General features: G+C 36.0%; 2 pseudogenes; both read left to right on the top strand.

Annotated features, from left to right (window-relative positions):
* Nucleotides 1-1,247: 1,247 nt before the first annotated feature.
* On the top strand, nucleotides 1,248-22,593 carry LOC138332566 (glucose dehydrogenase [FAD, quinone]-like; annotated as a pseudogene).
* On the top strand, nucleotides 11,835-16,293 carry LOC138333265 (uncharacterized; annotated as a pseudogene).
* Nucleotides 22,594-23,620: the final 1,027 nt, after the last annotated feature.

Here is a 23,620-nt window from a genome sequence, read left to right as displayed (position 1 = left end):
CTTTTACCTTTGGTTAAGGTATCAACGCAACAAGTTAGATATATTTGAATTTTCTTTGAGAATATTTTACATTTATGTTTATTATCATAAAGAATGGAATAATATATATTTACATATAATGCAATTAAATGTCTAAAACTGAGTATAGTTCGAGTAGGGTATATATATGTAGAATCACACGTCAATGGTAATAACTGGGATGATATTTATACTTGACATTGTGAACAGTGCACATATGTGTGACCATGAACATATTAACACACTGTCTCAAAAATGACAACGACCCTCGCTATTTACAGAAAAACATAAATGCTTGCTTCTCTTGAAAATGACTAAGTAAGTAATGGGATTGAATGAGAACTACATACTGCATTTGTCTCCCCTCAATATCCCTTTAACTGCTGTGGCGGGTTATTAATCGGTACCTAACAGATTAACACCAGTCAACCATCTCTTTGTGACGAGTTCGAATCCACTTGTGACGGGTACTTACCGCTAATTAGACACTCCGGCTTTCGTCTACCTTGCAAACATGACATGTCCTTCAATGACCCTGAACATAAGAAGACGATCATTAAAGTAAGTAAAAGAAAAAAAAGACATGTCCAACATAGTCCAGATATTGTGAGGTCACTTTTTAGCTTACCTGGCCCAAAGGGCCGGTGAGCTTATGTCATGGCGCGGCGTCCGTCGTCCGTCGTCCGTCTGTCCGTCAACATTTCCTTTAAATCGCTACTAGTCATAGAGTTCTGCATGGATTTTAACCAAATTTGGCCAGAAACATCCTTGGGGAGAGGGGAACAGAACTTGTATAAATTTTTGCTCTGACCCCCGGGGACAGGAGGGGCGGGGCCCAATAGGGGAATTTGAGGTAAATCCTATAAATCGTTACTTGTCTTAGAGTTCTGCATGGATTGAAACCAAATTTGACCAGAAACATCCTTGAGGGAAGGGGAATAGAACTTGTATTAATTTTGGCTCTGACTCCCCGGGGACAGGAGGGGTGGGGCCCAATAGGGGAAATTGAGGTAAATCCTATAAATTGCTACTTGTCCTAGTGTTCTGCATGGATTGTAACCAAATTTGGCCAGAAACATCCTTGGGGGAAGGGAACAGAACTTGTAAAATTTTGGCAGAACTTGTATAAATTTATAAATCGCTACTGTCCACTGCATAGATTGTAACCCCAGAATATCCTTGGGGAAGGGAATAGAACAGGCTTGAGGGGTGGGGCCCAATAGGGGAAATTGAGGTAAATCCTATAAATCGCTAATTGTTCTAGAGTTCTGCATGGATTGTAACCAAATTTGGCCAGAAACATCCTTCGGGGAAGGGGAACAGAACTTGTATAAATTTTGGCTCTGACCCCCCGGGGACAGTAGGGGCGGGGCCCAATAGGGGAAATAGAGGTAAATCCTATAAATCGCTACTTGTCCAAGAGTTCTGCATAGATTGTAACCAAATTTGGCCAGAAATATCCTTGGGGGAAGGGGAATAGAACTTGTATAAATTTTGGCTCTGACCCCCCGGGGACAGGAGGGGTGGGGCCCAATAGGGGAAATTTAGGTAAATCCTATAAATCGCTAATTGTTCTAGAGTTCTGCATGGATTGTAACCAAATTTGGCCAGAAACATCCTTAGGGGAAGGGGAACAGAACTTGTGTAAATTTTGGCTCTGACCCCCCGGGGACAGTAGGGGCGGGGCCCAATAGGGGAAATAGAGGTAAATCCTATAAATCGCTACTTGTCCTAGAATTCTGCATAGATTGTAACCAAATTTGGCCAGAAACATCCTTAGGGGAAGGGGGATAGACCTTGTATAAATTTTGGCTCTGAACCCCTGGGGACAGGAGGGGCGGGGCCCAATAGGGGAAATTTAGGTAAATCCTATAAATCGCTACTTGTCCTAGAGTTCTGCATGGATTGTAACCAAATTTGGCCAGAAACATTCTTAGGGGAAAAGGAACAGAATTTATATAAATTTTGGCTCTGACCCCCCGGGGGCAGAAGGGGCGGGCCCAATAGGGGAAATAGAGGTAAATCCTATAAATCGCTACTTGTCCTAGAGTTCTGCATGGATTGAAACCAAATTTGGCCAGAAACATCCTTGGGGGAAAGGGGAATAGAACCTGTATAAATTTTGGCTCTGACCCCTTTGGGACAGGAGGGGCGGGGCCCAATAGGGGAAATTTAGGTAAATCCTATAAATCGGTACTAGTCTTAGAGTTCTGCTTGAATTTTAACCAAATTTGACCCAGAAACATCCTTGGGGTTAACAGAATTCCTATAATTTTTGGCTCTGACCCCCTGGAGCAGAAAGAGTGGGGCCCAATAGGGGAATTAGAGGTAAATATTCGAATTCCTTCAGAAAAGAAACAATGAACCTTACTAGGCATTACAAACCAGGTGAGCGATACAGGCCCTCTGGGCCTCTTGTTTATTAGTTCACCTGGTCCGAAGGACCAAGGTGAGCTTATGGGATACCGCGGCGTCCGACGTTCGTCGTCCGTCGTCCGTCAACAATCGACTTTTTCTCCATAACCGCTAGTCGGAATTCAACAAAATTTGACTAGTACCATCCTTATGGTTTACTGACTGAAAATTGTACAAATAATGGGACCCCCGGGAACCTGAGGGGCGGGGTCAAAAGGGGTCAATTTGGCTATTTCCATATAAACGACTTCGCTGAAACTAAGCATGGGATAGCACTCATAATGCAATGGTAGCAACCTTATAGGATGGGGATTCAAAATTCTACAAATAATTGGGCTAGCCCCCCGGGGGCCTGAGGGGTGGGGTCAAAAGGGGCCAATCTGGCCATTTCCATATAAACAACTTCTTGTCTGAAACTAAGCATGGGACAGCACTCATAATGCAATGGTAGCACCCTTATAGGGTGGGTATTCAAAATTGTACAAATGATGGGGCTGACCCCCCGTGGGCCTGAAGGGCAGGGTCAAAATGGGTTAATTTGGCTATTTTAATATAAATGACGTTTCAGGTGATCTGACCCGAAGGGTCAGGGTGACCTTTTGTCATCATGCTACGTCCGTCGTCGTGCGCCATAAACCGTGCGTAAGCTTTTCATTCAAACGACTTCTTCTCAATAACCGAAAGGCCCATGACACTGATATTTGGTCTGTAGCATGCTGAGATAAAGGACTCAAGTTTGTTAAAATGAATGACCTTGACCTACACTTAAGGTCACATGGTTTAAAAAGGTTAAAATCTTTAAACGACTTCTTCTCAAGAACCAGGAGGCACAGGGTACTGATATCAGGCTTGTAGCATGCTGGGATAAAGGGCTCTCAGGTTTGTTCAAATGAATGACCTCGATCTTCATTCAGCGTGTGTGAAGAGTTTTACGTACCGTGACGCTATATATAACGTTTCGGGGCACGAGATCTTCATTCAAGGCCACAGGGGTTAAAATAGGCTAAAATATTCAACAACTTCTTGAGAATAACGAGTACTAAAGAACTGAGATCGGTCCTGTGACATTCTTGGATGAATGGCTTCCAAATTTGGTCAAATTAATGACCTTGACCTTCATTCAAGGTCAAAGGGGTCAAAAAGGCTAAAATATTTTAAATAATTTCTTCTCAAGCACCAGAAAGCCCAGAGTACTGATATTGAGCTTGTAGCATGCTGGGATGAAGGGCTACAAATTTTAATCCAATGAATGACCTTTAAGAGTCTTAGAGACCTGATATTGGGCATGTGACATGCAGAAATAAAGAGCTACCAAGTTTGTTCAAATGAATGACCTTGATCTTCATTCAACGTCACAGGGATCAATTAGGCTTAAATCTTTAAACGACTTCTTGTGAATATCTAAGAGGCCTAGAGGCCTGATATTGAGCCTGTGACATGCTGGGATGAAGAGCAACCAAGTTTGTTCAAATGAATGACCTTGACCTTCATTCAAGATCACAGGGTTCAAAATGGCTGAAATATTTATATGACTTCTTGTGAATTACTAAAAGGCCTAGAGACCTGTTATTGGGCCTGTGACATGCTGGGGTGAAGGGTTACCAAGTGTTTTCAAATGAATGACCTTGACTTTCATTCAAGTCACTGGTGTTGAATAGGCTCTAATTACCAAGAGGCCTAGAAACCTGCTATTGGGCAGGTGACATGCTGGGGTGAAGAGCTACCAAGTGTTTTCAAATGAATGGCCTTAACCTTCATTCAAGGTCACAGGGGTCGAATAGGATCTAATCTTTAAACGACTATGTTGTATTGTGCTAATAGTCAGATGACCGTTAAGGCCCATGGGCCTCTTGTTCTCTGAAACTATGCATGGCATAACACCCATAATACTTGGTAACTTCATTATAGGGTTGGAATTAAAAAGTGTACAAATGATGGGGCTGACCCCCCTCCCCCCTGGGGGCCTGAGGGGTGGGGTCGAAAGGGGCCAATTTGGCTATTTCCATATTAAACACTTCTCTGAAACTAAGTATGGGATAGCACTCATAATGCAACGGTAGCATCCTTATAGGGTGCGGATTCAAAATTGTAAAAGTAATTGGGCTGACCACCTGGGACCTTAGGCGTGAGGCCTAAAAGTTTAATTAGGCTACTATTTTTATATAAATTATTTCCTCTCTGAAACTATGTATTTATAGCATATGCGTATGGTATCTTAAGCATCATTATATGGTTGGGATTCAAATTACACAAATGGTGGGGTCAATTTGTCTTTGTGATTTTTTAATCACTAATTACTTAATTACAGAATTACTCAAATAAAAAAACACCAAAAAACAAAAAAAAAAAAAAAAAAAAAAACAGGTGAGCGATACAAGCCTTCTGGGCCTCTTGTTATTTTCATGTGACTGAATTAAGATTTATTAGGTATTTATTAGCTTTTACAATAACTGTATTACCGGGTATATTTAAAGTAAGTATTTAAACAAACAGCCCTAGAGATGCGGTCCTTTTCTTTTATTTTTGAACAAATTTTTCTTCTACATTTTTAATTGCATTTAAGTACAAGTGATGCAATAAAATCAAATGATGCGAGACACTTGCATGTTCTATTTTTCTATGGATTTTACGAGGATTGCAAACAGTGCTAGGGACACTAGGTGCCCTCCTCGAGTGCATTGAACGGATCACTGCCTATGGAAGATACATTTCATTAGCACTGAAAGAATATTTAAGAACATTATATCATGAAGATGGAGTTTGATACAGTGTTAAGCTATACTTTATTCATAAATGAAATCTCAACACTTAATAGAATCAATAAAATCCCGCATTTTCGGAAATGCATAAGGATAACATCGTTGACAGAGGTTCAAGATAATATATGATCATAAGGTATTTTTTAGCGTGTGTATTCTTTGCATTTGGTACGTGTCGTAATTTATATCTGTGTCATCATATGCACAGTTACTTGTTATATGTACAGTAAGCTTAGCATATCCTTGTCAGAAAAGGTATATATAACACTTGAGCTTGGTGCATCCTATGTAGAGTCGCCGCAGATAGCAGTCAGTGGAAAAAGTAAGTAAATGTTCAATATCCTATTTTTTTCCTCCAAGTACTGCAAAACAGTCCGGATGAGGTATATGCATGGCCTGGCAAATTTACTCATATATTGCCTTGTGGACAGGAGTTAAGCGTTGTCGTAGATAATAGACGGTATTGTGTAAGTCGAGGCATTATTGAATTTTGAGAAGTTAGGATCAACTAGTAAGTGAGAAATCGGAAAATCTTTATCAAAATTGGGCCCCTTCAGGTCTTACCCTTGATCCTGTACATACCAGATATATATATATATATGCTGCACCGCTGCATACAGGGTTTAAACCATTGTTATGTCGTTTGCTATAGTAGCGTCGACCCAGATACAAAAGAATTTTAAAGACATCATTTCCAATTAGGGAAGCACGGTTGACATACAGCGTATTACATGAACATGTATTAAAATTTGTCTTGTACTCTTAACATTTTAAGGAATAAAGAATGATGATAAGACTGTAAGATTGATTTGGTATAGACGATTATCATTAGTGTGATGGCTGAGGTCTGGGGGTTGAAGTTAATGCAAACAGGTGTTTGTTTTTGTCTACAGTCATAAGTAGGTGATATCGTGAAGTATCGATGATATAATTCTAACATAATTATGTACAATTTGTTGGTACCTTCAGTCAAACCGTTAATTACAAGCTTATATTAGATCACTGGTTCGATATCCATTATTGCACGAAGTTAAGTATAGAGTGTATTACTTCTTTCAGGGTTATATGACTTGTAGTTATATATGAATATATTTCTAGTCTAGTACTAAATGCAATATAGAAAGATACCTAAGGTCGGCGCAAAGGTTTTTTTTTCAGTTTTGCTAAAATCTGTCGGCAATCTAGTGCTTTGAAATACAGCTTCCATTGTATTTAATATTTCAACTTACATGTTATTAACTGAACAATCTTGTAGCCTATTCCGTCTTTGCATATTACAGAGTTAGCTCCCTTGCGGGTAGATATCGATTGTTACGTCATTATTTCATGAGTGGAATTCACGTCGTTTTCTTCGAATCTTATGACGTTACTAGTTCATCCTAACCTCTTGATATTATGGACTATGTTATAAGTAAGTGATAAGTTAATTCTATAATTATTCATAAACTTATTATATGGGGACCCCATTGGAAATAAACCTTCGTGGCTTTGATGGGTTATCCTAGGTGAAGAGTTACTTGTATAATGTTTGTTGATTTGTAACTTTACGGTGAACTATCTAAATGTACATTTGTGAGGTACCATGTATTGATATCTTTAAGTCCAACCAAATCGCCACATGTATGTCTATTTGTTACTTTACCTGAATAAATATTATTATTATTACGCTCCCAAACAAATGACGTCACAACCAATACCTACCCGCAAATGCAGATTACTCTGTAATATGCATATTCGGATTACATTTCTGACTGAATTTAGGTAAAGATGGCAGCAAAACAATGTCTGCTAACTATAAGCTGAAATGCATTTAATGTGAACTGACTCATGCACACACAATTACTGTTTACTGAAAACAAGATTCTAAGATAATTAGCTTCATTTCCCCCCCGATACTTACGAACAGCTTCAGCATTATTAATACAAACACTATCTTTCGAATGAGTTACCAACTACACTTACGGATACATTGACGTCATTGTCTATAAAATATTTAGGTCTACCATAGATTTAGATAACCATTTTGTGGTGTATTTAGATCTTTGGTACACGGTTACTTTATACATATACAAACGACCGATCGATAGTGGTGTTTATACACATACTCTTCCAATTGGCCCATGGGTTACTGACGATGCATAGCTATAGTTGCATTAACCCTCCTAACCGTTTTCTGCGCAAATATATTTTTCTGTTTGGCCGACCGATAGCCCAATACTATATTCGGATAGAAAGAGTAACCTCCCTTGCTGGCATGTTACAAAATAATATATTGTTATCAACATTATGCAAATAACCTTATCCTGTGAGATACGTGGCAATTTGTCTTAAGATTTACTTATTCTTTTTTATCTCACGGTGTATTTGTTTGGTTACATGTGTTTTTCTGCATGATATGTTTTAAACATACTCTTTAATTAATTGAATAACCGATATGTTATTCTTTGTTGAAGTGACTAACGATTTTTACACGAATCCTCGTAATTCAACTTTCGATATGAAATAAATGTCGCCCATTACCCCATCATATCATATACCATAGTGACCAGTAAAGAATTGTCATCAATGTAAACTAAAAAATATTCAGATCGGATGATTTTTGTGGTGTTCAGAGCATTTTAAAATGAATTACCCCATTTTCTGGAAATGGGATACAGGGCCAAGTAAACAACCTTTCAGTATTTTTAGTTTTTCTCTTTCTTTTTGCGCGTCGTAAACCTGTGGTATAATGTGACTAGATGGAGTGTTTTGTTCGGTGTCGTCGGTGGTACAACGCTAAAGAGGGCAAACGCTCCACTACAAAGAGACACAGAGAATCTTGAAACAATAACAGGAACGAGATCAAAACGTGTTGATGCGAAATACGTTCCTTTCTTATTTTGGGGTTCGTACAGATGCCATACATCCTTCCGTTAATTTACATTACATTAAAAATAATAAGTCGTTAGCAATAGAAAATATCTATATAATCTAGAAAGAAGACATGTTTTATCTGAGAAACGTTGAAATAATACTAAATTGATGAGTGTATGAAATATAACGAACTATAAACAATTTGTGATTTTCTTGATAAAGAAATATCCTCATAATTACATTGGAAGGTTCTATGTACGATGGATGGTTAAGGCTAACAGTTTTTTTAATATTATTAACTTAAGGTAGCCGATGTAGGGCCCTGAATAGTTAAGGTAGACCCTTGGGATGGCTTAAGGCTTTTAACTGTGTTAAAAATAGAGATGTTTTGTATGCCTATATATCCTTTCTTCGCAAAACTTGAACATAGCAAAGTTGACAAACATTTTATATGCATCAGGTCTAATCTTAGGTATTACTTTTGAGTCATAGATTGTTGTGTGTGTTGATTTTCAATTTTGACAAAATATACAAAAACATGCACATCGGGTCCACTTTTTAACTTGTCATGTATTTCACAATTGTAAAGTGAACATGGTAACGTAATTGTCCTTTATATATTCTCATAGCTGCCACGCCGATAAACCTTAAGTGTCCATTAGAATCGACTGGAATTAAATGTAGTTGTTGATTACCTGGAGCTGTCCAATAAAATTACATGTCCCATTACCAGAATATGTACTTTCTGTTATGTCCTTTATGGTTGTTACGTACAGTATTACAAAAATCATTTGGTTGTTCTTTTACAGAAATGGAGAAAAGTTTTGTGTCGGCGTTACTGTTTTGTGTATTGGCATACCTTTATAAACCAACAGGAAAACCAAACAACAATGATGTATTTACATCAAACCTGAAGGCATCCTATGATTATATCGTTGGTAAGAGAAATTCAAGAACACATTTGTTGTTTCGCGTCTAAAACGATTTTTCATGCTAAAGCAATATTTCATATCTCAATACCATTAGTATAATCTCACTATTTGTCATGTATAGAATATTTTTTAATGACCACTACCTTTCCGAGACGGCTTTTGATTTTTAAAATGGGAAGGTAAAACAAGATCGATTTTGTAGGAGTCACAAAGTTATTAATTTACCGTTGATAGTACACGTATCATCACCTTCTGAATCATTTAATTTTTCCATCGTCGTCCAAAATACCGCGTAGACTATCACTGCGCCAGACGGCAAAACAGCGAAATAACTCTCCACTGCTAACATCTATTTCGCAGAAAATCTTGCATATGTTTGGTGTTATGAGCTCATCTTAAGCAATCGGTATATATTTTCTGATGTTATGAATGTTTAAAAGAAACCTTTATGTCTTACTCCGGAAAGGTAGTAGGCCTTTAATAGGTGCGTATCTTTATTATATTTAAGAAGCATACATTCATTGATGTTATGAAATATTTCAGTCTTATGCCAAAAATATTTTAAAAAATGAATGTTCTTTCTTCTTTGTTACTGTTACCTTTACTATCAAATGGAAGACAGAATTTATGTAGGCTACGCCTGTTATTCAATACTTTTGACTTCATATCTTCTTGCAATGAAATGAGATTATAATTGGTTGATATATGAAATTTAACATTGTAGTTAAACAATAATAAAGTAGCTGTAGTACCTGGTTAAATCGAGAGAGTTATAATAGTTTGTATATGTCTATCATAATCCTAGTTGGAGCTGGTTCTTCAGGCTCGGTGGTGGCATCACGATTGTCAGAGGAGCCTGAAAATGACGTCATACTTCTGGAGGCTGGTGGGTCTGACGAGGACCACCCCGACATTTTTACACCCTCGGCGGTGTCTAAATTACTCCATACTGATGCTGACTGGGAGTATTACACACTACCACAGAAACACTCCTGTCTAGCCCAGAAAAAACAGGTTCAAATAACACGAAAATTGCATAAGCGCTAATAACAATATATTCAAATACATGTATTCATTATTTTTTTTAATGTTTTAAATAATTCATTGGAATGGCATTGTTATATTTCAAACTGATTATGTTCATTGGTAACTTTGAATGTTTTTACAATTTTCTTATAAGTTGCCCTCCAAATATTCCGTAACATATATATTATTATAAATATCCCCAACAAATTTAAGATGTAAGTATTTAACGTACGTAACTTTAAATATACGTCGATAACAGAGGAGCTATTGGCCTCGAGGACGGGTTATGGGAGGAACCGGTTCTCTAAACTGGATGGCGTACGTTAGAGGTAACCGCCATGACTTCGACAGATGGGCGGCGGAAGGATGTGATGGTTGGAGTTACAAGGACGTTCTTCCTTACTTTGTAAAATCAGAAGATATTCAGATAGACGAGTTTAAAAACTCAAGTAAGTAATCAATTCTACCAATGCTACAATTGTGTCTTTGTTAGATAATTAATTATAGTGTTTTCAAATTGTTCATTTCCAAAAACACTATATTGAAATAATGCAGAAAGAAAAATTGGCCAATCATACAAAGGTACTATAAGCCAACTTTATACCGCGGATTTTATAATTAAATGCCAATTCCTATCAAAATACACAAGGTTGACATAAATTCGCGGAGATAAACTTTTTACTTTGATTGCGAAATTTGCAAATAAATCACACGCGAATGAAAATTGCTTTACACTGTATCTTTAGTAAGCATCGGAACAAATTGAAAAAATAGGTATACATAAAAATGACATATTCCATTCAGAATATCACGGAAAGGGAGGTCATCAACCAGTCTCTAGGCCGACTTCCACTTCGATGCAAAAGGTCTACCTTGACGCTGGCAAAGACCTTGGGTTCGACATCATTGATTGTAACGGCGAAAACCAAATCGGTATCTTTTTACATTATATACAACATCTACATCAAATATGAAACGAACATATAACGCTTTTTTAGCGTATGGAGATACAATACGATTAAAACATTATATTCAACATTTTTGTTTGAAGGATTTTGCTGGCATCAAGCTACCATTAAAAACGGAGAGAGATGGAGTTCCTACCGATCCTTTGTGTTAAACCGCACTTAGATCGTACCAATCTACATGTAGTCCGTAACATACTCACAACAAAGGTAAATATAACAAGCTTACAGTAAGAGTTGCAAGCAACACACGTCCCCTGCCGTCAATTACATTATCTAATCTATGGCAAGTTATTATCATTGCTAAGTTATGCTATCATTGTATCATCGTCCGAAAAATATTTTTTTAAACAATTCATTTTTAATAACAGTGACCTTTGTAGTTGACCTTTTGACCCCGAATTCACGCCAATGCTCTATTGTCTTATTTGCTACCATTGTGTAAAGGTTGATGAAAATCCGTTGATGTTTTCTCGAGTTATCGTCTGGAAACGAAAATTTTGAAACCATCTATTTTTAGTACCAGTGACCTTTGTAGTTGACCTTTTAACCCAAAATTCAATCCTAAGCTGTATTTTCCATTATGCTACCATTGTGAGAAGTTTCACCGGTAGGGGACTAAAAAACACCAACAAATACGTGCCTCAATGTCAAGTTCAAAGTATGCGGTGTTGAACGTATTGCGTTATAGCAAAACAACAATTCAGTTTTAGTATTGAATTGGAGTGACATGAACTCTTATCAGTGATTTTAATACTCTGTAAATATTCAAAATATTGAATTATCGATGCATAGAAAAACTGTTAAATGTATAATTAGTTTCTAATATTTGACAGGTGATCATCAAAGACAAAAAAGCTATAGGTGTGGAGTGTATCAGGAATGGAAAAAAAGGTAAAGGTATTTGCTAGGAAGGAGGTCATACTGTCGGCTGGAGCTGTCAACTCACCGCAGATACTTATGCTATCCGGTATAGGACCGAGGAAACATCTCCAGAAATTAGGGGTAGGTATCCATCAATTCACCACATGTACTGATGTTATCTGCTAGGACCGAGGAAACATCTCTAGGAACTAGGTGTAGGTAATCATTAGCTCACCCAGATACTGATGCTGTCCGGTATGGGACCGAGGAAACATCTCCAGGAATGTGAGGTAGGTATTCATTAGCTCACTACAGATATTGATGCTTTCCGATATAGGACCGAGGAAACCTTTTGAAGAGTTAGGGGTAGGTACTTATCACTGCTCAATAGATTGCGTACTTGTGTATATTACATTTTCTGCCGATAGCCGCATAAAAGAATAAATTACATATAAACTTATATATATTATGTTATTTATAAACTATAAAAGAACCAATGACATAGACACATTTAAAGAGTCTTTTTGCTGGCGACCTTCTGCTCTGCACTTTCAGTATATTTGGTATTATTTTTAGTTATTGACTTAAACATATGAGTCAATTCTTAAATTCATATACATTGTGGTTTTATGCCTTTTCCTATTTCTCATAAACTCATATTGCTGTTGTTGGTCATCTTTCCGTTAGTCGTATAATATCTATTCGGCTTCTTTTACTTTCGTTCTACATCAGATTACTTTCAGTACATACGTCCACTTATTTCGGTGGCGGTAGACAAATGGGTCAAACGCCCATCACCTCTGGGTTTCGAGATCGAATCCTATGTGGGCCAATGGTGTATCGAGGCCAGTTATCTACCGTTACCGGTATTCTAGGTGGCAGCAGGGGGAAAGCCGGTCCCGCTCTCGGAACTCCTCTATATTAAGTCTCGGGTTTTATCCAGCTATATTAGGTACGCCATTGTGAATTACTGAACCGTGAGCACTGTCAACAAAGCTGTTTTATAATGCCTTCAACCTGTTGTTCCGTACCTGGGTGTCACAATAGAGGAGGTCATAGTTTCCCCACCGAAAGTAAGCTGCGAAAAGCATGGATTTGTGCTATCAAGCGAGGCAATACAAGGTTTAGTTTGTGGGAGCCAAACCAACATAGCGTCGTCTGTAAAATGCATTTCAAGGACGATGATTACAGTCAAGAAACATCTTATGGTAAGTTAGTTTATAGATAGACTAATTTTGTTATGATGGTATTTCGGACTCGTAGTGATTACCGTCCGAGGCGACGGTCTAATGTTATCTGACTGGAAAGAGATATGACTGTAAACAGTTAAATGCACTCGGCAGGTCCTGCTCGGTACCTGCTCGGTACTGCAACCAGTGATCGCACAATCTCTACAGTACAGGCAGACATATTCACGATGTAGAAAATACGACATGTACAACTAATGTTGTAATATAATACTGATATTGTTATATTGAGCGATCTAGTAACTACTGCTATCGGCTAAACAAAGTCGCTTCGTCATCACACCCGGCCCCCTCCCTCCACACACACACACACCCTCACACACAACATACATAAGGATTCAGTGTTATCTGGAATATATCGTTGCTATTACGTCTTTGACACGTGCACATGTAGATAGATATAAAATATATAATTTACGCCTTGCAAGTGCTATGGTTTAATGAAACGAGATTCCCATGATACTCTGTGTATGTGTAAAAAGGATAAAAAGCAAAATAAACAAACAAAAAATGAGCAAATGTGTATTAATTTTTTTTACATCAAAGCAATATGTAATTATCATATTAAATTTTAAGTGGTATTAAAATGTGATTCATGCAGCTGCAAAATTTAATTTTTATTTTTCACTTTTAATATTTTTAGGATCATCACCATTACATCAACGTCTAAAGAAAGGTGTTGTTCCAAGTGTATTCTCATGGACTGATGAACCATCGCCACAGGACCATGCTAGAGGACAACGTGTAATGAATAGAGGTATCAAAAGGAAACTACTCGTAGAACTTGATGCTGTAGCTAATACTGAGTCTGATGACAATTTACATACTGTACCAGACATTGGACTTAATGTTGAGATTTGTGATGATGAAACCGGTGAAGTATTACAGGAAAATGAAACCAAGTCTGACATAAGTGTTCCAACCACCTTTACTTCATCCACTCAGACACCAGCTCATCCAATGTTTAACATTTATAACTTCACTGATGATGATGCTGGAATACATTTTTATACTGGACTAGAAAATTATTTTCGATTTCTGTTTGTTTTAAGAACGCTTGGACCAGTAGCATATTCGTTGGAATATATAGGACATCAAGTTTGTAATATGTCAGTTGAAAATCAATTTTTATGACATTGATGAAATTAAGACGTCACACTACTAATTTTGAACTGTCAAGACTCTTCGGGATATCTGACAACACAGTATCTAATATTGTATTAAATATTGGATAAATTTTATGTATTTACAATGGAAAGAGTTAGATTTGTGGCCAGTAAGAGAACTTGTACATCACTTTACACCATCTGACTTTGGATTGAAGTTTCCCACCACCAGATTAATTGTTGATGGAACTGAGTGTCCTATTAAGAAGCCAAAAGCACCCAAGGCTCAACAAGCTACTTTTTCAACATATAAAAACAGAAACACTGTGAAGACTCTCGTTGGTGCCACACCTGGTGGGTTTATTTCATATGTTTCCCCAGCTTATGCTGGTTCAACTAGTGACCGTCAGATATGTGAGAGAAGCAATCTATTAACAAAATGTGACCCTGGGGATTCTATTATGGCTGACAAAGGCTTTAATGTACAAGATATATTTGCACCGATGGATATATCTATAAACATACCAAGTTTCTTTCAAAAGAAGAATAGACTTTCTGGAGAAATTGTCATGAAGGATAGGAAAATTGCAAGCAAGCGTGTTCATATTGAACGAATAATTGGTTTAGCAAAAACTTATAAAATATTAACTGAGCCTATGACAAGTACAGAGACAAAGTTGGCAACTGAAATTATATTTATTTGCTTCATGCTTTGTAATTTTCGCCCTTGCATTGTTCCATCTCATGCTTAAAGGGACAATTCAGTTTTACACTATAGTGATCGGATGTCTTGCATGCAGAACCCTGGCCCTTGCCAGTCTTGTAGTAAAGATTTTTTTGTCTAGAACTACTCATATCGCTCTTACAGTAGTGTGTTTACCTAATTAGATGCATGTTCTTGTCTAAAAATTATTTTATCAACTCCTCTGGTTATGTACTGCATTTGTTTAACTTGCATGACTTTGGCTTGGGTGTTGGTACAGCATACATGATGTACCTGCTTAATCGTATTGATCAACGATTTGGAATTTCAATGATATCAATCAAATTACATAATGTCATGACTCGTGAAATTTGTCAATATTTCTTGTTAATATATGTTTCATAACAATGTAGAACAATACATTTGTAACAGAATTAGCTTCACTGAATTGTCCCTTTAAATGTATTTACATTTATAACTAAATATTTATATTAATAGTGTATATAAATTAAGTCAGTGATTCAGATTGGGGATAAATTTACTTAATTTAGTCCATTTTGCTAGTACGTATATACTCTTTCCAAATGTCCTTAAGATTTTGAAAATCCATAATCATTCCAATAGAGCTAGCTATAGATATCAATATTGTCATAACAAAATTTTGTAAAAATCCCAAAAGGTCCTAATGATTTTGAAGCTAATCTGGAACACAGTAAGTTTATAAGTAATTTAAAGGTTTGGTTTGTTTGGAACAGCCAGGCTTATCAGGACCTGTCAGGTTTAGATTGTGGAGGAAAGGCCAGAGTACCCAGCGAAAAACCGTTGACAAGCTATAGCTAGCGGTCACTACAGGTCTATCTGTTCATGTCCCACATGGGATTCAAACTAGCGGCCTAGAAGTATTAGTGCACATGTGGAAATCTAGAGATTGTTGCCATGGTAATGTTCACTTTCAGCCTATCAGGACATGAATCACTCAGCTAAAGTATCCCAGAGTCAAACTCTCTTTGTCTTTACATTTTATATACCGGTAAATCAAATACTGCAACAAATTTACATGCGAAATATTTTTTGTTTACATTAATTAAGTGACAGTGTATATCACTTACATGTATAAAAGTAAAATTTTTATTTGTATGCTTTAGACAAAACAAACAACAAGTTGGCTAATAAATGAACTTGGTCAATATTTTGGAGAGGTTAAATTTCAACATGATCATAAAGATTCATTCGTAGTGTCTTGTATCATATAAGTGTACTTTATGCAATGTACTGATAAACTTAATCGTTCAGAGAAAAGTGAACTGACAACTCAAATCTTTAATTATTATGTTATACAGTAGCGGGTACTTGGTACGCACATGTTAGAATACATAACTGATAACAATAAAAGTACATAAATTCATTACTCTTTCCATTATTTTTCATAAAGTTTATATGTGATATATTTACAAATGGCACTGACTCAATAATTAATCACCCATGTACCTTCTGAAATTATCATTATCAAGTGCTGCATAATGTCAATGATACTGGAACACATACTAGATCTGTAACTGTTATTATGAAAATATTGGTGGTAATGTTTATGATTAAATATCACACTATACAAACAGGATACCTCAGCCTCCATAACAAATGATGTGTTCCACTGATCATGAATCAGCTGTTGAATAGATCTAAGACAATGTCAGGATGTTTGACAGAACATTTTGGTAAAAAAAACATGGTATATTTACAGAAAACTGTAAATAGAAGGAATAATTATTTACTTTGTTTATATTATGCCATAGGAGGAAAATGATAATTGAAATAATGATAAATTGATAATTGAGACAGTGAATTTTACATCAATCAGCTTAAATTATGCCATGATTTTGCAATTTTAATTTTACTTGTGCTCAATCATTATTCTCTCATAACCTTAACAAAATAAAAAAAAAATCATTCAAGGAAGAATGGAAATTTGACATTACTAAGCCTTTAACACTCATACATCTGTTCATACATCCAACTCAGAATCTGACAAGTACTCTTATGTGATTATTTTCTGTGAACTTCTACATCTCCTTTGTACGTTTTATAGTACTGTTTGCTCAGAAGTGCTGGACAGAAGTATTCATCAAAGAAGTTGGTGAGACTGGAAACCATATTTGATATAAAGTTATCATCTCTTTCAATTTCAATTATTTTCATATCACACAGAGTTAAAACAACAAAATCACATCTGTGCATTTTGGTACAAAAAAGCTGTCCTTGGACTTGATAGAAGTAATCATGCTTAGGAGATAAGATTAGATTTCCCTCCCCATTTTCTCTCAGGTATGGTATGGACTGCGGGGTGATCTCCTTGTCTCTAGAAACATACGGACACTTAACCTCAACTAAATGTGACCCTTCAACTACACCATCGGGTGAAGCTGCCAAATAAGGATGGGATTCAGAAATGAATAGTCCACATTTTGAAACATCACACTTTTTTTCTGACATGTATCTTTCTATAGCAAATGGTTCATACTTCTTCCCATGAATAATGGATGGGGCCTTCAACTTTCAGCTGGTTTCAGATATGCACTTGCAAGCCGCTTTTTATCGGTGAGGCTTGTCAACTTGCATATTCTTCCAAATGAAGAGGAGCAAAGCCTTTTGCTTCTCTCTGCTCCCCAAAGTTTACTGTTTGATTGTTCTCTCGTGTTTGACTCAATTTTAGAAACATAATGTTCATCAACATCTTTTACACCTACTGAAGTCAGAAAATTATCCTCATGCGTCAAAGCAAAGTAGTCATGATCATGAGCTACAGCCAATGTATTTGCTGGAACAAAAGTTTGAAAAATTGGTAAATTAAAAATTCCTGGAGAAGACAAACAAATGTTTCTGAAATTGTCCTTATAGTTGTCACACTTTCTCAGATGCAATGGTCTAGGATCAAATTTTATGTTACAGACTTCATTAGCACCATCCATTTTCAACTCTCTTGCTTTAAGTGGAGATCCCTTATACCTCTTTGCATGATGGAAAGTTTGTAGCTTTTCTGTACATGTTAGTTCCACGGTCACATGTTTTTTACAAGAAAATTCTGATACAGCATACAGTACAGTACACACATGCTTACAGTGGGCATTTGGTCCCATTCCCGCAGCACATTCACACTGTGACTGCATGCCCATCAGAATCAAATGAAACATCAATTTTGTAAGCTACTGATTTTGACATTTCAGCATGACAGGAACTTCTTACAAAGAACATATCATTATAACTAACACTTCGCATGTACATGAGGTATTTCTCTTTGTACATATTCATCGATACCTTCTCAATAGATTTGTCATATTGTTCAAGGTAAGTGTTTATATTAGCAGTTGTTACATTAGGGAATTTTCTGTCACTGTTCAGGTCGCAATACCCTGCTTCATCTGGAAGCTGCATTTTGAAATCTTCCATTCTGACGTCATTATTGCTGCCAAAGTTGAAATTTCTTGTATATGATTCCAGTCTGAAATTGCAATTGAAGCTAATACTACTACTATAGCTATCAATAAATTAACTCAAGCCATTAAACAAGTTCTTGTAGTTCAAATATTGAGTGGTTTTTAGCTATGAAGCTCAACAAATTTACAGTAGTAGTCTATATCTATAACAAGGGGTGTTATCACAAATGATTACATTATACAGGCAAATTTACATACAATAGCAGTCCACTATCTTATATTGATCTTGTATTTTATAAACATTTTTTAAAGAAATTTTAAATAATCATGTCTGGATAAAATAGATAGGCTGCATAGCTGCGATGATATCGACTTGACGATCCCCCATAAGAATTTACAATGCGTTCAAGCACAGTCGGACTTACACAAGTCTACCGAATACAGACGTATTTTAAACAAGAACAAATAACGCCATGAATCTAAAACAGCCATAATAATTCTTTATTTGTTTATTATTTACAGCAAGTATGATTAATTGATAATACTAGCGACCTTTGTCAAAAACCAAAACAGGATGAGCGCATCAGACCATCTTTGTTTACGTTATACATAGGCCCTACATACAGTACATTAGCTAACCTTTCAATCAGTTCTTTTTTACGCCCAGACACTTTCGCATTGCGTTTCTTCAGTTCACACTTAAGTTGATCAATTGTCCATGTTCCATACTTGTCTGAAGACATCGTTACCGGCAAAGTTTCATTCAGGATAACGACTTTTAGCGATAAAAGAGACGCAGAAAATCGTTGACGAAATCGTCTAAAATCGTAATGTTACCGGAAACCAACTTGGACCAGGTCGCCCGAAGCGCCACCTGTCGATTTCAAGTAAGGTAACTGGCCTCGATTCGCCATTACATGTGCAGTACTTTTAATTATGGACATGATATAGTTTTTGATCTTGAGTGACTTTTTATTCAGGTAGCAGAAAAGATTTTCACCGCAAGAGAAGACGTTAGGTCAATAACAATATGGGCTGTATTACTTCACCCCAAGAGTAGGGGGACAATACGGCTGAAAAGTACTGACCCTTTTGATTACCCTGAAATTGACCCCCATTTTCTCCAGCACCCGGATGATATGAAGATGGCAATTCAAAGTACGACAATTATGTTGCTATAGTTTTATATATCATTTATATTATCAATCTGTATTATAATGTGTATGACCCATGATTCACTTTAAATTAGAACATGGAATTATACTAACGAAATTAAATATATAAAATTTCTACATGTTCTCTCTGTAGTGAAAATCGAAATAGAGAGGTTATTTTACTGGTTGATATTCGTTAAATGTGTACTTTTCTTTTTCATGCAGTGGTCCGTTTTGTTGAGAAACTTGTGGATACAGAAACACTGCGATCAATTGGAATGAATGTGAATGAAATTTCACCTTTATATCAGTTGTGTAATCAACATGAGTTCCGGTCTGATGCATTCTGGGAATGCTACATCCGGTATTTCATGTTGAATTTTTGCCATGCGACCTCCACATGTAGAATTGGAGCTGTTAACGACACAACTGCTGTAGTGGATCCACAGCTGAGGTGAAGTATAACCATCTATAGATAGTCTTAAAGATGCTCCACCGCCGACAGAGCATAAATGATATTCATCATTTGAACAAAGACTGGAGTTTAATCGTGTATATATATGCCTAATTAACACAACAAATAACATGAAATAATTTATGTCGCCTTTGATGCATGTGCAATCATTACTTCATTCTATATAGGATATAGTGCCACGGATTTTTTTCGGGATGCAATTAATTATTTTTCATATTTCTATCTTAAAGTAAAATAAGAAGCTCAAACTTTTCAATGGTAGTAATGGTGTAAAGTAAGTAACTTTTGTAAATGAAGAAAAATACTAATTCGTCTGTTTCTGTTTTTGATAGCGAAAAAATACCATTTGTCAGCGGTGGAGCATCTTTAATATTGAATGGGAATAAGATCTACAAAATAGATGTTTTATCATAAGTTATCATAGTTTTATTATATTTTGAGGCTATCCGCCCCTTTATTTCAAAATCACAAAGACCATATCTTAGAAGAGTCCAATAAACATTTCGGGAGTGGAAGCCGAAGTCAGATTCTTCCGATGTCATCACGGCATCATACGTTGGTTTTTAGTAATCTTTAATACTAGAAAAAAAACTTGCTTTTTCAAAATTTCCAAGGAAACCAGACAATCAAGATTATACGGATTACTATCATGTACAGGTTGATGGAAACTGTATTGAGAATCCTACAAAACTAATATGCAACTTTGATTTTTTACAACGGAGTTTCAGTTCAATCAATCATTTTTTTCTTGAACTCAAAACAACTTGAAATGTTGTAACTGTAACAATATCATTGTTCATAATCATTTGTTCAGATTGTTTAGACTGTTAGCATAATGTGACATATCATATTTTTGTATTAGTTATCTTTCGCTGGGAGTTATAGAAGTAAATGGTAAAAGTTCAGTAACCAATTGGGTTTATTTACATTGTTGCAGTTTCATAATTAACTCGGTACGGTGTTTTTTCTTTAAATAGTACCGGATTTAATTATTACCTTTACATTAAGCCCTATCGTTGCGATCAGAAAGCATTGCTTGAGAGAAAATATAGAGGTGTTTTGAAGTTTCTTTATTGATACATAAAACTCATGGTCATTGTAAAGTTGTGTTACGTGGCTCATTTACCATGAAATCGACACCTAATTGAATAATAATTTACTGTAATTGTAGCCATTCTTATCATAGTGTATTGAAATGAAATTTTGTGGACATCAGATATTGCTTGCATACAGGAAACGTTATTCTTACAAATAACATATGGACGTGGTTTATGATTGGAATTTATGTTTTCTTCTCATTTTTAGGGTAAAGGGAATATCTGGTCTGCGTGTTGTTGACGCTTCTGTGATGAGGTCCTTACCTTCAGGCAATACAAACGCTCCGGTGACGATGATTGCGGAGAAAGCGGCTGACATTATATTCAATGAGGACTCGATGGTTACGTACAGAAATCCAAAAATATAATCCGTGTGTATGAAAAAGTGTTATATTCAACAGCCACATTATGTTTTTATTTGCATTTTTTCTCCTTTTTTGTAAGTAATTAGCTGTTTGTAACATAGGTGTAAGAATGTGAGGTATGAAACAAACAAATCATTGTACGTAAAAATGTATAGTATTACACACGATCTTAGGGATGCTTTTCTTATGAGCAGTTATATTAATAGGCGTCAGTTATAAACGTCAAATAAATGTAAGAGAGAGAGAGAGAGAGAAATATATCAATGACTTATCCAGATAAATGTATTTTTGTTTACATGCTTGTTATTTTATCTGTTGATAACCAAGACTTCCTTCTGTACATTTCATGGAGGAGAGAATTGCTATTTGTGTACATTGTATATATTTACTACTGATTATCATCCTTTCTACCACAATTGGCGGTGTTATTCAACTCTCATGACATTCAATTAAACACTGCAGCTGTTGATTAACAATATCTTTTGTACGCATTCTGATTAGTTGACACGGTGAACGTTAACCGAACTACATGTACTTATTTTTCAGAGCCGTGTCATTATTGTCAACGTCATCAATAATCAAATGACGTCATTATATGCTGTGATCGCCGCTTGACGTCCAAAACTGCTGTTGGAAAGCGTATGCATCGTGGTCGTTGTGTCAAAATACGTAATGTTTTCATACATGTTTAATTGACCTTTAGTACTAATAATACATCTTGTCGAACAGGAATTTTACTGATGAGTTTCGTAGGTTTAACGTATATGAAACAAACTTAATCTTAATGGTATTGGCTTGATGAGTATCTGGCGGGAAATAGACGATGCCGTGTCGTACGAATGCTTTTACATGAATACATGTAGCCGACATTGAGTTTTGTTTTTTGGAAGCGACTATGAAGATTTGAACTCAATAAGACGTTAAATGAGTGTTATCATTTAACTCTAAAGATGTTCCCAAATCGAAGAATTTGATATAAATGGATTCTTTATCAAACAATAATTTTTGAATACTAATTAGTGTCTTTTTGCCGATGAAAATATTACTACATCTTATTTGCATATTTCGGTAAATACACGTTACCGTATTCCTGTCGTATTTCTATCGGCTAAAATCGAATATGATTCTGGTAGAAACAGGTCACACTACTCGTGTCTTTTTAACTTTTAAAAAATAACTCACGCGTTTGTTATTTTTTAAAAGTTACAAAAAAGACACTCGCTAAAGCTCGTGTCTTTTTAACTTTTAAAAAATAACTCACGCGTTTGGATAACATTCAATATTCAACAACCACACGTTGTGTAACCTCTTTTTCTTTATAATTACAAAGCAAATATTAACACTTCGATACAATGTATTATCTAGATTATCATCACATTTTCGAAAAGATCTATTGATAACCAAGACTTCCTTGTGTATATTTTATGAGAGTGAGAATTGCTATTTGTACAGTGTATATATTTATTTCTGATAATCATCCTTCCTTTATGAATAAATTGTGAAATATGTACAATGTGATACGTTGTATTATCTAGAATATCATCACCTTTTCGAAATTATCTATTGATAACCAAACTTCCTTGTGTATATTTTATGAAGGAGAAGATCTTAACATCAATTATATATAATTACATAGCAAAATATTAACAGTGTGATACAATGTATTATCTAGATTATTATCGGATTTTCGAAAGTATGATCAGATCCCCTTCGCGCATCTTATCACTTACAGATTCCAGATTGTGTGTGTCATTTTCACTCATTGCTCAATCTTCTAGTGTGAAAGCGGCCGAGGTTTCGGTGAATCAGACGCTGCAAAATGTCGGCTAATGAGAAACGGTGAAAATACAGAGATAACATTAATGTCAAAAGCTCTACCTCTGCTGTCTTTGTCCAATGGCCTCCCATTTTAAAGTCCCGTATGTTTACGTCAAAAAAAAGATTGATAAGTCGTATTCAAAACGTTAATTCGCTTTGATGGAAATGTTGACTATTTCCGTCATATGTTAGCATCACTTTTAATTACTATTCAACGACTTTCACTTTCAAGCAAAAATTGTAAGTAAAGAATAATTTTGGAGAATTAACGATATTAGGTAAAACAGGATTTAATGTTACCCTGTAATCATGTTTAACCCTTGGACCTTACTGTTGCTGTCAACCTTGGAACTCGACTAAGATTCTAAATGTGATACAACATGTATATAAAT

This window comes from Argopecten irradians, chromosome 10 (genome assembly GCF_041381155.1).
Source record: "Argopecten irradians isolate NY chromosome 10, Ai_NY, whole genome shotgun sequence".
NCBI classification, from domain to species: Eukaryota; Metazoa; Mollusca; class Bivalvia; order Pectinida; family Pectinidae; genus Argopecten; species Argopecten irradians.
Note: the sequence above shows the minus strand (reverse complement) of the source record. Positions and strands in the feature narration are given on the sequence as shown.